The following is a 17,476-nucleotide window of genomic DNA, read 5'->3' as shown; positions in this document are numbered from 1 at the left end:
TAGAAGGAGATGGCAGATTTTCCTGGCTGCTGCTGATTGGAGCTGGGGCATCTCTGCTGTCTGATGCCTAGAGCAAGGGGCTGTCTGCTCTGTGCAAACAACATCTTGCCTCTCACAGCCTGGATTTATCCTGCTGGAAATTTACACAGAAATGCTGCCATTAAAAGTTTAAGCCCACAGTTGTCATGAGAGAGATTTCCTCTCCAGATGTTTCTAGAGCTACTTGCTATTTTCTCCAAGCATACAGACAATAAATAGATCACCACAATATTTCTTCTTGTTATGATCACTTTATCATTCACATTTAAGTAAACCTATCCAATGAGTCCTGAAGAAGACAGAACACAAAGCTTGAGCTCTCTATTTGGGTAAATTTTCTCTCAGTTTAAACTAATGTATGTAAAAGCATAGCAATGCTATCAAATGCAGATCCAGAGCTTAGCAAAACATTTGATTCTCACATCAATTATTATCTCTCAGTAAGCTGACATCTGTGAGATCACTCCTGGGCCTTTTAATTTAGCATGTCTTCTAATTAAAGAAAGATTAACTGTACTTCCAATAATTGTTCCTCCTACCTGTGCCAAGCTCAAGTTTCTGTCTTCCTCTGAAGCTCTGAGGGAGGGGAGCAACCTGAAAACACATCCACCACAGTCCCTGCCATCTGCAGGGCAGAGCCCAAGGCACTGGGTCTACCACAGCCGTGGTTTCCCCAAACAGCACATTCTTCTGAGGAGGAGACTCTCCCTGTGGCAGGACAAAGGCTAGATAAAACCATCTCTTGATTCAGGCTTGAACTCTGCTGCTTCCCACAGAGCTGGTGATAGAAAATTCACTTCCTCCTTCCAAAGCTATCATCAAGTGCCTGAACTTAAACTTAAACTGGTGTTTGTGCTGAAGATTGAACAGGCAGTCTTGGATCACCTCACAACCATCTACTCATGCCCAACCCTACCCTTATCCAAAGGGATGCGCCATCCAACTCTGCTCACCACCCAGGGTGCTTTCCTGTGCCTCCCTGGAGGCTTCCCCAGCACTCACTCCCTGACCCTGCAGTTCAGTTTCCATGCAGATATTTCAGGCATCATCTTCCCATTAAAAATGCTGGGAGTTACATACCTGTGACCTGAACTGATCAGAAAAATCCACCTAAAATCCCTCCCTCGTGCCCTCAAATCCAGCCATGCTGGCAGATGGTCAGCAAACCACATGCACATGAACACAGACTGGCAGCTGCTCAAGGATAATGAGACCTCCATATGCAAAAAATAGACTTAGGAAAGATACACCTAGATCTCATTTATCTCCATGACAGAAAGCACCTGGTGTTAAATGAGTTTCAGGAGTGGTAAAGAAAACTCCAGCCATCCCTTGACCCTGGCATTAATCCAACCCCTGCTAACTTCCCACAGTAATGATTTTCTGCTCCCTCCCCAGGACACCAGCCATTGAAGACTATGGTAAGGGGACAGCTGGAACCAGCAGTGACCAGTCATGAGAGGGGTCTGCTGAAATTTCCACTTGCAGAAACATCCTATAAAAGAGCAATCCCTTTGATACACCCTTTAGGGGACACATACAAATTTTCCAGACCAGTCTCTCCTACAAAGTGCAAATATTCAAGATTTATCTGCCTGCCAGTGTGATCTCTCATAGGTGGCGTGCAAAAAGAGAGAAGTGCTACTACACCTGAGGGATGAGGGTTCATTGTCCATCTATCTATCTGCCTGCAGCACAGATGACAGACAGGCAGCACAGGCACCCCCATATGCAACAGCCTCAGTGCCTGCAGATGACACCCACCCTCCTGCTCCTGATGGATGATTGGGCTTTTCCCCACACTGCCAAAGGGCCAGGAACACATCTGCTGGGCTCAGCCTGCACCCATGCAGCTTTCTGCAGCCCTCCATCCCACTCTGTTCCACTACAAGGTTGTTCCTTGGTTGTTCCACCATTCACTGGGAAAGTTACTACCTCGCTAAGAAGCACATAGAGGCAGGAAGAATCCCAAAAGGGGATATTGGGAAACCTAATTACAAAGAAGAGGCTGGAGCCTGCATGCTGGGAGCAGCTGTGTGTCCAGATAGGCCTTCATGCTGAGGTGGCGTGAGTGTGGCAGCTCCAGCAGTTCAGTGTGGGATTTTAGCAGGCTCACTCTACCTACACCTGCTGCACTCTAACCTGCAGGACCATGTGCACATTGGGCTCAGCCCATGGCAGTGCTTGGCCCCAACCCTAGCATCTCCTCACTGTGGGGACACCAGACTTCCTTGGACGCAAGGTGTGAACCAGTCCTCAACTACCTTCTCATCAGCAGAGGCTCCCTGGGTACAACCTAATTCCACCACCGCTAAACTCTGTAGAGCTTCTGATACACAGTTTTCTGAGACAAGCAATAATAAGCCAAAATCAAAACATATTCAGAACTTTTTCTACATATGGGTTACTATGAAAACAGTGGCTAGACAGCCCAGGTATAGTAGTTGTCCCAGCAGAAGGGACGTGAACAAGTCATTCCACCCTGTGCAATATCAAGTTGGAGATCAGTACTGATCACTAACTTCACAATTAGCAATAGACCTTATTCCCATGATAGCGCATCAAAATGACCAATACATCCATTCCACTCAAGAGAATTTGTTATCAGACAATTTTTTTAATTTCTCCATAAAAGACTCTTGTTTGCTCTCATTTAAAATCGAAGAGCCACTTCATCAAACACAGCTTCTCTTCTACAGAAAAATTTTGCAGAAAGCAGAGCGGTTTCATGTCTGATCTGCTGCAGACTTTGAGTGTGACACTGGTACTCTCACTGGTCATGGGTCTCACATTTGCCACACCAGGAAAAAGGACCTTCTCCCCACCACTCTCTTTCCCTTCCCATTTTATCTGAAACTCAGATGCAGTGACTTCACTGTCACATACCTCCTGGGCCAGGCAAACGCTCAGTCACAGCTGCAACAAACCTGGGCTGTGACCCACTCCTGTCTTCCCTGTGTGGAACAAGACTTCATTCCTGCTCTTTCCTTCTCCATCCACCATTAAAAAAGCCTCTCCATATAATACACGAGGCTCAGTAGAGCCCTGCTTTTGGCAGGGCCAGTCCTGAACACAGATTACCTTGGTTCACAGACAATGGTCTGTGAAGACAAGTTTCTCCATGACACTTGAAAATCCATCTTTCTGGGTGGTTCCCTGAAAGACTCAAGTATGAGCCTTTCTTGTGTGGGAAAACGGGGCTGCTTCTATGCAGACAGCCCCTAACGAGGGCATTTTAATTAAGGGTTCAAGCATGCTTCAGCTTGTACAGTAACAGCTTGTAAAACAATCCCATATAACACCCGCTCAACACACCTATCCCAGTGCAACAGTGGGACAGGGACAAGGAGGTTCTGCACCACTGCAGCTCCCCACCAAGCCCTTCTCCTGCATCACCCTGCCAAAATGGAGAAGCATAGGGGGTAAAGCTGGGAGTGGGTTGGCCCTGTCCCCAAAGCTGTTTTATTCCAGGGACTGTCCTGTGCTGCAACAGCCCACCCAAGGTAGAGGGGAGACCCTGGGGACCCACTCCTCTTCCTTAACTTCTGCCACAGCTCTCCAGCACCTTCAGTCCTGTTTTGCACATGGTGATGGGCTGGGAGAGGGACATCCCCACAAAAGACTCCTGCACAGAGCCACCTTGCTCCTGGCAGAAAAGAGGCAGTCAGGATGCTCCCAGGACCACTTGCAACACCACACCATTCCCATGACCCGAGATACTCAGGTGCCTGACAGGCCTGTGTTTATAACAATCATCTCAGCACCCCACTCTGCAGAGACTAATGAACTTCTCAAAAAAAAAAGAAAAAAAATCATCCAGTCTAAAAAAAAATGGTATTATCAAGGAATACAACTTCTCTCTTGCTTTTTTTAACAAACAAACAAACAAACAAACAAACAAACAAACAAACCACCAAAATATTATGCAATGACAGGTTTAAGTGTCACATTTAACATTTAAGAAATCTGAGACTGTTTAAAGGGAAGGTTTTATTCTACAGGCATAGAATTTGGAAGGGTGGGCAATCCAGCTTCATTCTACACCCCCAAGTGTTGCTGCAAACAGCATCACCTGCACCACTGCTAGCCAATACTGAGGTCAGTAACCTACTTATTTTTTTGGAAAGGAGGGGAGAGTAGCAAGGGGAAAAAAATGAAGGTTCATCTTACCTTGTAACTACTAGCACAGAGCTTGGGACCTTCATCACACACATGTTAAAGTCAGTGAATTCATATTTACAGGACAATTTTCATCTTCTCACTCTGCTCATAGCAGAATGACTCCTCCTTTCTATCTCTTAGGCAACTCCTACTCCTCAAGACCTAAATCAACCTGATTTTTCTTTTTCGTTTATTTTTTAAACTTTTTGTTTTCCCTGATCTTGGAAGTTTGAACAAAAAGACAAAAGGAGAGAGTTGACAGAAGAACTAAATATGGAAACATGAAATCTTGCTAATCAACATGAAGAGCTCTCAGACATAAAGAAGTTTTGACAAAGGGACTTGCACAGACTCCAGTATATTGCTTCAGATATCCTCTGTATTTGTGTATCTGGCTGAGAGGTCTCAGAGGGCCCCCACTCCACATAAACACCAGTGTGCCATTCCTGGCCATGCCTCCTGCATTCCCTCATCTCTCACAGCTGGACTCCCCTGACAGCACATTCTCCCTGGTGCTGCAGCACCAATACAAAATGTGGCAACCCCAATCACTGCCTGTTTCTCCACATGGCCCTTTTTTTTCCACTTGTTTGAACTTTCAGTTCAGGAGAAAAACACAGATTATAAAGCTTAAAACTGGAAAAGCTTAATCCCTTAATTGTGGTAATCTCCCTCTGCTCTGCCTTGCTTGCTCTGACAGCCAGACCAAAACACAACCATATAAAGATCCAAAATCCAAAACCAGCTCAAGGGCAAAGGCCACTACAATTGCTTTGGTGAAGCCAAGCTAAACACAATCTTTTATTCTGTGTTATAACATTGCTTTGTCATTCACCAGTGGCCAAGAACGATGCTGCTGCTTCCCTCAGAAACTTGTCCCAGACTGAAAATTGCAAAATTGCAAAATCTTTTCTGTTCTAAACTGTCTGAATATAGCCAAGTTTCATGGTGAGGTTCAATCCATTAGCTGATTAAAAGCTATAGATCACGCTGTCTTGGACACATTCAGGCCATTATGAATAAGACCTGTTAGAAAAGCTTCTGGCACAACTGGTATCTTTGAAATTGCTAGGGCTCCAGTTAATAAAACTTCCCATTCAATCCTTCTTCAATCAGGCAAAGAAATTTATGGTATTCTTTGAAATTACACATTTAGAAGTGAGTTACAGGTACAGAAACTTTAATTCCCAAATGACAACAAAAATAGCATCCCTAAAGAATACCCAAGCCATTCTTGCATGCCAGAGACAGTCTGCTTATGAGAACTGTAAAAAAGAATTTTTTAAAAAATCACTGATGAATTCCAGTGCCAACTTTTAGATTTGCTTCCAACAAAGGAAAACTTCAAAGTTTCTCTACAGACAACTTTCTTTCTATCCATCTATTTTCCCCCATCACACCTCAAAAACATCAAACACCCCTCTAACCAATGCATCTAACTACTACTGACGGCTCTTAAAAGCCATCATCTTCCCAGAGAAGGATTTTGAATTTAAAAAAAATCAGGATAAATAACAGAGTTTTTCAAGATTTCCATATAAATGCTGCCTGCCAATCAGCAGTGTCTGGTTTTGAGTGTCACTATGTGTGTGGAGCTCCTTCCAACTGACCCCTACCCCACAGTCAAGAAGAGCCAGGCTCTGGGACTTCTATCATGCTTAAAATTCAGCTGTACCCTCAAGGATGGGGTGGGAACCTGCACTTGTCTGAGAGGCCCCATCTCTCTGTGCTAGCACCAAAATATCACTACCTGTAGCCAAATTAGGCAAGCAAATTCAGAGAATGCAAATGGATTTTGAACATCCCTAAGCTTACTGTGTTGCTGCTTCTGACATCAGTTCTGTCTTGACAGGGAGACAAGAAGACCACTGTGCCTTCTCTGCCCAGGTAAATTCCCCCCATTTCTGCCAAGGGAGAACTCATTCTTTATAAAAGCACTCTATAAATGCATCTGGACATGCTGCAGTCTTCTGTGTTGAGGCAAGCCTCCTATTACAGAGATTTACAAGACTTGCTAAAGGCTCAGCAAACCTTCTCACTTCTTTTAAAATTCGTATGATAAATAAGTCAAGATTTTTTGTCTGCATATTACAAGGACACTTAAGCACTTGCCTCTTAGAGCAGCAAACCTAAATCTTGTCAAATTGCTGGCTGCATATTATTTACCTAAATATTTATCCTTATATACTCCATATGATCTTCAAAGAGGCTGTACAGGTTCTCAGTGTGTTCAGCATTCATGGCCATGAAACAACTCATTTATGCAAATATTTTTAGCTCAGTTTATATTTGCCAGGTAGCTGCTGTGTCCCAATCCCACACTCACCAAGGCAAAGAAAAGACCCTGTAATTATTTATTACTCCTTCTTCACCTGCCATTTTGTATGAATGGTACCCTGTGAGTACTTGCAAATGTTCTGTGACCTTGTGAATAATTTTATTGTAGAATGTAGAAAAGCAGCTTTTCAGAGTGACAGGGAGTCATTTATAACCTGCATAGTCTGGTAAATGATTTAAGTGCAACTCCACACACATATCAGTGTTCTTCACATGGTATTATTTTTGAATGTATGCTTATTATTAAAACATCCTCCACTTTCAAAAGAGAAAAAAATACAGGGAAAAAAATTGTAAGTATGGCTACATTCACTTTAGAAAAAAATCTTATCCCACACAATACTCTGGGCTTTACTACCGCATTTAATGAATAGCTAACAACAAAGTTATCAGATGTTGTCTGTTTTGAACATTTAAATAATAGTAATCACCGCAACTGGCATATCACAATCATAATATCTAAAACTAGTTTTTTTTCTAATGAAACTGAGGATGAAGAGAAGTCTCCAGGAAAGGTGCTTAGAGCTACAGAATATGAACAGTGTTTATTTACTTTAGAAAGATAAGGACTTTTGGAGCAATGAGAAGAGTGGTTATAAACTCCGATTCCTAAAAACTTTCTATCTGCACCACAGATTCACAGTTCTGTTGATGACAATGAGCATTTGCAAAGACCTCACAGATAATACACTATAAAGTGCCAAATAGAGGTCAGAAATTGCCGGGCAAATGGGCTGGGAAGCAAAGCAACCATTCAAGTAAATACAATACAGGGAACAGGTCAGGTAATAACTGACTACCAAAGACTTTGAAGGAAAATCCAAAGTTTACTGAATCATGGGATGTTTTATTGTTTAGACTGTTCCCGTCCTCCTCCTCCCCCTAGCACTTGCCCATGATTTTTATGCATGAATACCGTGATGCAGATGCTAATAAACTGCTGTCATCTGTAACTGGAAAAGAAAACAGCATTTATCTCAAAAGGAAACAAATGATCAAAATATTCCTAGAAGCCTTGACCTTCAAAATTAAGAGCTTGATTTCTTAGGCCAGCAAGACTGTGAAATAAGGACATAAGAAATTAATAGAATGGCAACTTGACTGAGAGTACCAAGTCTATAAAAGACAGTTTTCAAGACTCAAGAGCTACTTCAATCAACCAAATAGAACTCATACATATCTAAAAAAACCTAGTGCTACAAAAAAAAAAAAAAAAAAAAAAAAAAAAAAAAAAAAACAACACCAACCCAAATCCGTGCCTGCATTTGGAACAAAAGATCCGCTAACTAAAGGAAACACTTTGACAAGGAGAAAAGGAGAAGAATAATCGAAGGTCTAGACCTGTGAGAGATGGGTGAAGTGATCAGATTTGCTCTGAGGTCAGCAAACACATCAAAGGTTGCCACAAATAGAAACAAACTGATTTGTTCTCCACAATGACAGTGTGTAGAACAGGAACTTATGGACTCAAACTGCAGCAAGATCTAATTTAGGCATTAAGGAAGGCTTTTTTTCAAATGGTAAAGATAACCCTGGGCAGGTTTGCTGAGGGAGCCTGGGGAATTTTCCATGTTAGACTTTTACAAACTGAATACACAAATTCTGCCAAACATGGCAAAGTTAGTCTAGCGGGGGTAAGGAGGTAGACTCCTGAAATAATTCCTCAAGCTACACTTATGAGTGTATGACAGATTCTTGGACTGAGAAATGGCAAATGTCACTATCAAGAATAGAAAAGATGCTCCCATCGGTGGGCGAGGACAGGAAGGACAGTGCTGACGGAAGGCTGGAAGGACTTCTATTTGCCTCCACTATTTGCCTCCAAAACTCTTGTTAGCTGGTATTGCTTAAGCTCAAAATGGCGAACTAATGACTCTGTTATCACAGAAACTGTTAAGCCATAATATATATGCAGGGCTTGTTTAGTGCTAAACACAGACTCATCCTCATGCCACAGGACCCAAAGCACATCAATTAGCCTCCCAATCAGGGCAGTGACATCCCCACTTTACACAGAGAGGTGAGGCAGACAGAGCTTAGTTTTGCATCTCTAGTCAGGTCATCATGATGGGAGGTACAGACACCCCAAAGTGCTCATGATTTTCCCATCCTCCCAGCACTATTTTAACTACCATGAGATTTCCAGCTGATATAAACCCACTGACTTCTTAATGACTACCTGAGGTCACAGACCTAAACTGAAGAATGGCAGGGACTCCGGAGGATTGAGAACTAACTCACTGAGGGGAAGTGTGGGTCTGAAATTACGTGACAGAGGTGGCTGCCAGGAGCTCAACAAGCTCTGGAACTGCATTAGCTTTCAGATCCCTATGTCTGTGTCTTTGTTTTTTCCACTAAAAATGGGTGTTTAGAAGACTAGAAAACCATCACTAATAAACATAGAAACTGAGGATATTTCTTTTTGACTACAAGACAATAAGAGCAATTTTCAGCTACCTCTGTCTGCCCTCTGTTTTGTATTAGAGGGCATTTAAAAAAAATTAAAAAATGGCACATAGGTGTATTTATAAACATCAAGTAACATTTCACCCAAATGTAATCCTTAAATCACAAGTACGCTTCCAGGTGAAAGGAATGACAGCACAGTTACCTTTGCAGTAGCATCTGCTCCAAGCACTTGCTTGCATTGTTTGCCATCTCCAGGGAACAAAACAATACTGCTTCAGTACAAACGGAGGCTTGGGAAAGGAGATAACATCCCAAACCATCATTTCTCAGGCTCTCTGAAGAGCTGGTACAGATATGATAAACAAACTATTGAAACTCCTTGACAGCGGTCAAAAAGAAATTTTTTTATTGGAGTCTCATTTCCAAGTTTATTAAACATTGGACTAAAAAAAGCAAAAATCGCTCCTTGCATACTAGCAACACCTAAAAAAAGACCTTTTGAAAGCCCACCATCATAAGCTGCCAAGGACACTCACTGCCATATGTGGCTTTTTGCTCATGAGGACTTTTCAGACAATCCAAGGTAGGAATCTTATCAGGAGAAGTTTTATGTACACTGTGATGAAGAAACACAGAACCAGTGCATTAGGTTTGTCGAAGGGAGAAGGGCTTGGCAGCATGCAATGCATGCCTTGTGCAATGATGCCCAGCTCAGGGCTTTTTCTGAGAGACATCACTTACACTGGGTACCACTTTCCTATATGGTGCTGAACACAGGATTTGGAAATATCCCAGTTCTTGGGGTCCTGCCACCCACCAAAAACCTCTTATTCAGCCAATCCATCCTACATGCCACACAACCACCATCCTTCTAGGCAGCAGATTTCAGGTTGGCATTTCACTCCTTGACACCACCTTTCACCTTGACACCAGTAGGCTCTCAGATGAGGACAGATTTCTGCACCATTTTTAATCCCTGAAGGCTTACCCTCTGATGTCTTTATTATAAGCATGCCCATTAGATCTTCAGATTAGCCATCTGAGGACATCTTCAATACATTTCAATTGCTAGATGGCTCACAGAGCTGTTATTTCCTTATCTGTTTTAGCTACTGGAGTTATTTTACAACATATTTATCCAAAAACCTCCTCCAATCTAGTAAGATTTTACTATGTGCTGCATTTAGTATGATACAACCACAAAATAAGGATTCTTCTTAGAAGAATCTTCTTCTCACCCAAGGGATAACTCCTGCCCACATGGTAAAAGACATTTTCCTGTCAAACCCTGAATATGGATATGCCAATACTAACCTTCAGGGCAGGTCCCAAAGTTTCCAAGCTGCTTAAGAAGGAGCAGCTGCTCATTAGAATTTTTTTTTTCCCAGGAAAAATTCTCAAGCTGAGAATTAGATTTAGTTTACCTCTTTGGGAGCTCTCTATACCTGGTATGTTGGAAGCTTTACAAGCATAACTAGCAGCAGGGAAACAACATGGGAAATAACAAACTGTGTGGAACAGATTTTCTCTTTCTCTCCCCTTTCCCTTCCTTCCTCACCCCAATACACCTCTTACCACCTCCTTGGAAGTGATGGGGTGGTAGATGATGAGGGAGGAATCCTGAATCTCAGAATTTAATATAATGCTCCTGAGACAAAAACATTTCTGCAAAATGGCTCAGCTTAAGCATCATTAATTACTTAGAGAAGTGCCAAAAATATTCCAATTAGATGCGGTTCTGTTATTCTCTTGCTGCTGCCTTTGCTGAGGAATTTCCAGAGCTCTGTACTCCATGTACCTGTAATCTTAAAACTTTTCTACAGGAAAATGAATAACAAAAAAAATTAGGTGCCTGTCTGAATACTGAAGCTCTGGCCCACCTACAAAGATGTGGCACTTTGTGCCCTATGGCTTTTTGCTTCCTCTCAGTTGTGAGCATACACTGAATCCAAGAAATTTATGCACAAGTTTGTGTTTTCCATTTTTCTTGCTCATCTTCTTAAGGATGCTGCTGTTCCATGTGCCGGCTTTAGATATCCACCAAACATTAAAAAGAGAAAATATGCTGACAGCTATTTTAATTTAAGTTTTCATCATCCACTCTGATGGAATGGGTCAGGTCTTCAAGTCTGACTTGCATTACAGAATGTAGTGACTCCTGAACCTATTCCTACACCCACATAAAGGCTGTATGTTAACAACATTAATACTAAGTCCACTGCTACCCATTGAAAACTAAAGGCAATATACTGAAGAAAGCATCTCTGAACTACAGGATATGATATAATCATCATGGCATTTTTCTGAATGACAATTCAATTCTCTCTATCCTAGAGATACACAAACTTTGCTCTATTCAATCAATCTGTTATCAAACATAATACAGCTATTTGGAGTACCAACTAGTAATGAAGATTAGGTGAGCATCAGTTTAGCTTTTCATGTATTTACATACAATTAATTTTCATGCAAAATGTTACTGGATCAAAAGATAGTCTTTATGAATGCTGCCTTTTTATCGTCTTGCAGGGTGCTGCACCTTGCTTTTCACTCATCTAACATAGATGTACTGAGTGCTCAGGCAAGGCTTTGCTTATTTTGATTGCAACTATTTATGTTAAATGTTCATTTCAAAATGTCTCCTACCAAACCTATAGACCTGAAGCAGGTAAACTAATGTAAAGGCTAGAATCAGATGACACCAGTTTTTCATGGGCTTTTCTCAGTGATTTTCTTGGCTATCCTCTCAAAATAGAAAATGCCACCAACATAGACAACAAGATCCCAGACTCTTGACAAAACATAACAATGCAATTGGTCTCAGATTAAGAAGCTGCAAAGCTAAGAACAGGCCCAAAGAGAACCATTAAATTTTTAAATCAACAGCATAAGCTACTTGGAGAAGGTCTTTTGAGCACTGCACTTGCACTGAACACTACAAAATTGCACCTCAAGTTTAACAGGAATGTTACCCCAGCCTTTAGAGGGGCAACACGTTGAGACGTGGGAGTGGACCTTGACAGAGGACAGCAGGCAGCAGCTTGGTGAATCATGGAAAGCTCTTTTATTATCTGACTCCAATAGGCTTATATACATTTTGTACAGAGGGCCAAGATTGGCCCAAGGAGGTCACAACCTCCTGACTCCATTGGTCAATATGACCATCAGTCAAGTTCTCTCTCAGAGAACAAGAATGCAAAACATACAGATAATTTCTAAGAATACTTATTGTTTACATGAAGCAGCGTGAGAAGCTGGTGCAAAGACTCAAACACTTGAAGGCAAGAAATTCAGGGACGACATCTCACCCTTTTTACCTTAAAAAAAGAAAAAAGGAAAAAAGAAAATGAACTACAGTTCAATTTCTGTTCCCATGGGAGGACCAGTGGTTCCTCCTCTGTTGACCTTCATTCGGTCATGGTTTCTTGCTTTTCACATTGCAGGGTTAGTGAAATTCTGTGGCACCTGTAAGGTGCTCCATGGCATGCAAAGCCTTTGCCAACTGAATTTGCGGGGTTTCACCCTGCGTTCCCCGTTTTTGTTTTTGAAGAACCAGGCCTCTGTGGCACAACAAAAGGTTCTTCAGCAAATGGAACAAACAACATTGCTGACTCCCTTTAAATTGAACAACCCATCTGTGTGCCATGTTGACCACAGAAGTTAAATCCGTGACTAAATGAAAAAGTTTCTGGGAAAACTGTGGAAATGCCATGACAGCAGCCCCAATACAACCAAATGGGCTGCCCATCCTCAGGGGCTTCCAAAACTTGCCCTCAAAATCATCCTTCCAAGGAACACTGGCCTATCTCATCCTCCCAAATCATCTGTAAAGACAGTGGGCCCTTGCACTAAATTTCTGAATATTTTTGGGCTGCAAAAAGAAATCCAAAGGATTCTTGCCACTCGCAACAGCTCATGGCTCCAGAGCATTTGGCAGAAAAACACTGCTTGCAAAGCTCCAATCAAATTCCTCCCAAAATACTGAGAGTATGAATTTTACAAAAATCTGCACCCATCAAATTCGCAAGCATTGTTGCCTGCAATTTATCAATCGAGCAATGAGCTCATACAAAAATGATTGATTGCCATTTTTGCAGCTGAAATCGAGCAATAATTAGCTCAAACAAAACAAAAAAAAAATTTCATTGTTTGTTTGTTCAAACAATATTTTGCCGCCTTGTGGCAGATGGGGCAAAAACGACCCATTCCAGAATGTGCAAGGAATTGGACATTCATCAGCCAGTGATACCTGCAGGATACAAATGAATCACAGAAAACAATCATTCAGATTCAGAATTGAGGATTGGCTTTTTTGGAGGACTGATAAAAAACCTCCAGTCCCCAGAGTTCTGTTTTGATGCAGAACACAGGAACATCCCAGGACTGGTTGAAATTTCCAGATGATCCTGGTCCATCAGCTCCCAAACAGGTCACAAAGGACGATGAATGGATCTTGAAAGACAGTCCATTCCAGCTGCCAAACAGCAAAGGAAAAAATCGCAATGTCCGTTCCAAATTGTTCCAGGACAGTCTCTGATCAGAGCAACAGTCCAGTGAAATCCAGGCAGCTCAATACTTCAGAGCAACTGCCTTCTCACCACCGACTCTTTGTCCTGTGAACAGAAACTCAAACACAAATTAGACAATTTTGGTCCCTTCAGGGACACTGACAGGGAGAGGTGGGTGTGGGATTAAACCTTCCCAACAAACCTCCATCGGCTGTGGGGACTGGGAAGACTCTTCTCTCCGAGCACGCTTCCTCTTTGCACCCCACTGCCCTTTTGACAGAGGCTGGCCTTTCACATGGCTTGCCTTGCAAACATCTGCCATGTGATTTGGCCGTCCACACCTTCCACAAAGAAACAAGGGAGTGATTCCTCTTTTTTGCACTCTCTTTCTTTGTTTCTTGTTGGCCTTAGCATTAGTCTTGCCGGCCTGAGCATTAGATGAGGCATCATGCACCTCTGATTCCTGTCCTGTGTGCTTCACAGAGACAGGGGTGAGAGCTTTTCTCACCGCACCTGCAGGACGAGGGAATCCATCCCTGCCCTGCAGGGGGCGCCGTGCTGACCCACGACCGCCCACAGCATCAGCCTCAGCTGGGACATCATCCGAGACTGAGGGAGATCCGGTATCCCGGGACCCTCTGTAGCGGGGAAACACCCGCTTGTGATTGCGCTGTCCCTTTAAAACTGACAGATCGGCCGCAGCTGCCTCCACCGCGCTGCTCCTGCTCAGTGCGGGGGGAGACCGCAGCACTGGGAGGGGCTCGTCCCTCGGCGCCGCTTTGGGACCGGCGGCCGCTGCCTGCCCCGCGCGGCCCCGACCCCGCACAGGGGGAGATCGCAGCGCTGGGAGGGGTGTGTCCCGCCTGCCAAGCGCTGCCCCCACAGGCGCGGGGGGAGTGCCTCGATCGGCATGGGGAGGAGCGGGGGGGCTGGGAGGCTGTCCCAGCCCTGCTTTCCAAAGCGGAGCCGCGGCTGTGGCTTCTGCGCTGCCCGGCTGCACCGCGTGGCGCGGGGCCAGCCCGCCCTTTCTGACCGGCGGCACCGGCCGCTGCGGGGGGGTTTTCTCCTGCCCCGGGGCCGTGCGGGGTGGCCCTGGGCTGGTCCCTTCACTCTTTGGGGCCGCCCCGTCCTGCAGGGGCTGGGCAGGCTGCACTGCCCGCCCCGGGCTGGCCCCGCCACTTTTCGGGGCCGCCCCGCCCCTCACAGGCTGGGCAAGGCCCCACCCCCGCTCCGGCGGGGCACTTGGCCTGTCGCCAAACTGCGGGGACCTGTGTGTGCCCTGCAAGTCCCCACCGCGGAGGGGAACGGCCGCCCTGCCCGGCGCCCCGGGACGGCGCGATCCCATGCCGCCCCGCCGCACGGAACATTCCACCGATGCCCCACAGTGCGGACAATCCACAAAAAACACCTCGCCCCCCCGATCCAAGAGTGCTCCCGGCGCTTCCAAGGCCAGGAAGGCACGGGGGAGGAAAGAAGTGGGGGAGGCCCTCCACCGCCACTTTTTCAGCGGCGGCTCTGGACTGGGAGGGGGGGCCGATCCCGAGGGGCTTTCAGAAGCCCCGAGGTTTGCCACACTCCAGCGCCGATACGGCGTGGGTAGGAAAGGGGTCTGCTCTGCAGAGGACCCCGTGCCCGCCTCAGCTGGTGCGCTGAGTGCAGGCAGGCTTCCCGCCATGCTGCTGCGAGAATGGGGAGTCGGCTGTCCCGCCTGTCTCCGAGGGGCAGGAACAGGAGGAATGACTCTACTGTCTTCCCTGGCACCCAGCCCGATGGGGTTGGAGCTGTCCTCAGAGCTGGAAGGCTGTACTTTAGGCAGCACTTTCTCCAGCCTGCTCCAGGTGGCTATCAGTTTCAAAAGTTTCACACTGCGATTTGCAAAGAAAACCTGGAGCAGATAGTCGCCCAAAGACTTCCACTCTGCTGTAGAAAAAACTTCTTCAAGGCTGCAAAAAAACCCATGAGTTCTAGCATAATAGAACAATTTCTGGAGAGCATCTCCAGGAAAGGAGACTTCTTCTCTCCGCAGGACCTCAAGGCAAAGGTCCACCATGAGGGTTTCCTCATCTGAGGAGGGTTTAGAGATCATTATCTCTTACCACAATACCTCAGGCAGAGCAGCTCAGTCTCTCACTGGGCACAGAGGTCCACCGACGTGCAGTTCTCTCACAGTCGGAGGTCACCGGTGTGACCTGTTCTCCCACGTCAGGAGTCCGTTCAGACACGGACAGTGTCCAGATGTGCCATTCAGACACAAAGGGTCAGCAGATGCGACCCAGCTGCAGTCCAGACACGGAGGGGTCACCACTGCGACAGGAGACCCTCTTCCCACACGTCCGGGGTCACCATTTCAACCTAGCTGCAGTCCAGACACGGAGGGGTCACCAGATGTTACCCCAGCCTTTAGAGGGGCAACACGTTGAGACGTGGGAGTGTACCTTGACAGAGGACAGCAGGCAGCAGCTTGGTGAATCATGGAAAGCCCTTTTATTATCTGACTCCAATAGGCTTATATACATTTTGTACAGAGGGCCAAGATTGGCCCAAGGAGGTTACAACCTCCTGACTCCATTGGTCAATATGACCATCAGTCAAGTTCTCTCTCAGAGAACAAGAATGCAAAACATAGAGATAATTTCTAAGAATACAACATTGTTTACATGAAGCAGCGTGAGAAGGTGCTGCAAAGACTCACTTGAAAGCAAGAAATTCAGGGACGACACAGGGTTTCTCTGCAATGTCACACATTAAGCCACTACCAACAAGAGACTGGCGACATGAACCATGTCATGCCTTATAGTTAACTCAGCAGTCTGAAGAATATTACCTATCCTCAAAAATTTTAACTGTAGTAAGGTAATGCCAGATACTTCAACAGCAGATAAATTCTCTAAAAGCACAGCCTAACATCACCATTCTCTAAAGCTCTTCCCTTCAGACATCATCTGTTTACATACACGTGAGGATCAACTCTAGAAAGTAAATTATCAGCTTTGCCTTGCCACAGCAGGGAGCAAAAAAAGATGACTGAAAGCACGTTCTGATTTAAAAACCTGTGTATTCCTGTCTTAACACAGGAATTTGAAGGAGAAAAACACATCCATCCTGCCCATTCTCACATTCCACAGCTGGGGCACCCCAGCTCCTGCCCCACAGGGTGCCCAGGCAGCATGGGTCTGTTCCCATCAGTAGGTAGGACCTTTCTGAGACCACAGAATCATTCCTGACCAGTTCTCCACTGTTCCGTCCTGGGCTATCAATGTCCTCTTGAGAGAAAATGCCTCTACAACCTCCTCCAGCCAGTTTAATGCCTTTGGGACCAGTTCTTTGGCTGCAGACCACAGCAGCTCCCCTTTGCACCTCAACCCTGCCATGTGTGCCCAAAAAGCTTCCCCCACAGAGACCCTTTAGTAACAACAAAAAATGACTCACTGAATTAAAGCACCCCTACTCCTGGTAGTTACACATTTAGCACACAACTGCTAAGTTTTTGGCTGAGCTTAAGCCTGCCCTTGATTTTCAACCAGTCTTGCAGAGAAGCATCCCAACCCAAGGGGGAAAGGATGCTTCACCCCACATCACCCTTGTGGGTGAGTGGAGGGAAAGGCAATAGGAGGAGGCTCCACACAAGCTCTGCAGTTCAGTGCAAAGGCTGGCCAGGCTGCTGGGGAAAGAAAAGGAAAAAAAAAGCACCCCTTCCTCTCATCTACCAGCTGGGTCGCCAGGGCTGCCTGCAGCCCTGAAAATCACTGCTCTGCGCGCACAGCCTCAGCCCTGGAAGTGACATGGTTACAACTGCCCCAAAGCCCTTCGGCCTCACAGATCAAGGCACTACCCTCTGGCAGGGTCTCCAGCTCCCATGCCATGGTGCTCAGCTGCTCTTCTCCAGGCAAACATTCCCATTTCCTCATCACACTCGAATCTCCCCCGCAGTCACTTCCCCAGCAAATGTGATTAGAGCTACACATTTTCTCACATCCTCTAAATAAAGAGTGGGGCTTTCACATCCACAGTCCCTCTCCTAT

The 17,476-nt window shown here is 45.2% G+C and overlaps 1 protein-coding gene across 1 annotated transcript in view; it reads right to left on the bottom strand.

Annotated features, from left to right (window-relative positions):
* Nucleotides 1-17,476, bottom strand: part of ABTB3 (ankyrin repeat and BTB domain containing 3) — a gene marked incomplete at its 5' end in the record, with an annotated part of 191,772 nt that overhangs the window by 110,283 nt on the left and 64,013 nt on the right. The window lies entirely within an intron of this gene.

Source organism: Zosterops lateralis (genome assembly GCF_965231275.1).
Source record: "Zosterops lateralis genome assembly, chromosome: 4".
NCBI classification, from domain to species: Eukaryota; Metazoa; Chordata; class Aves; order Passeriformes; family Zosteropidae; genus Zosterops; species Zosterops lateralis.
Note: the sequence above shows the minus strand (reverse complement) of the source record. Positions and strands in the feature narration are given on the sequence as shown.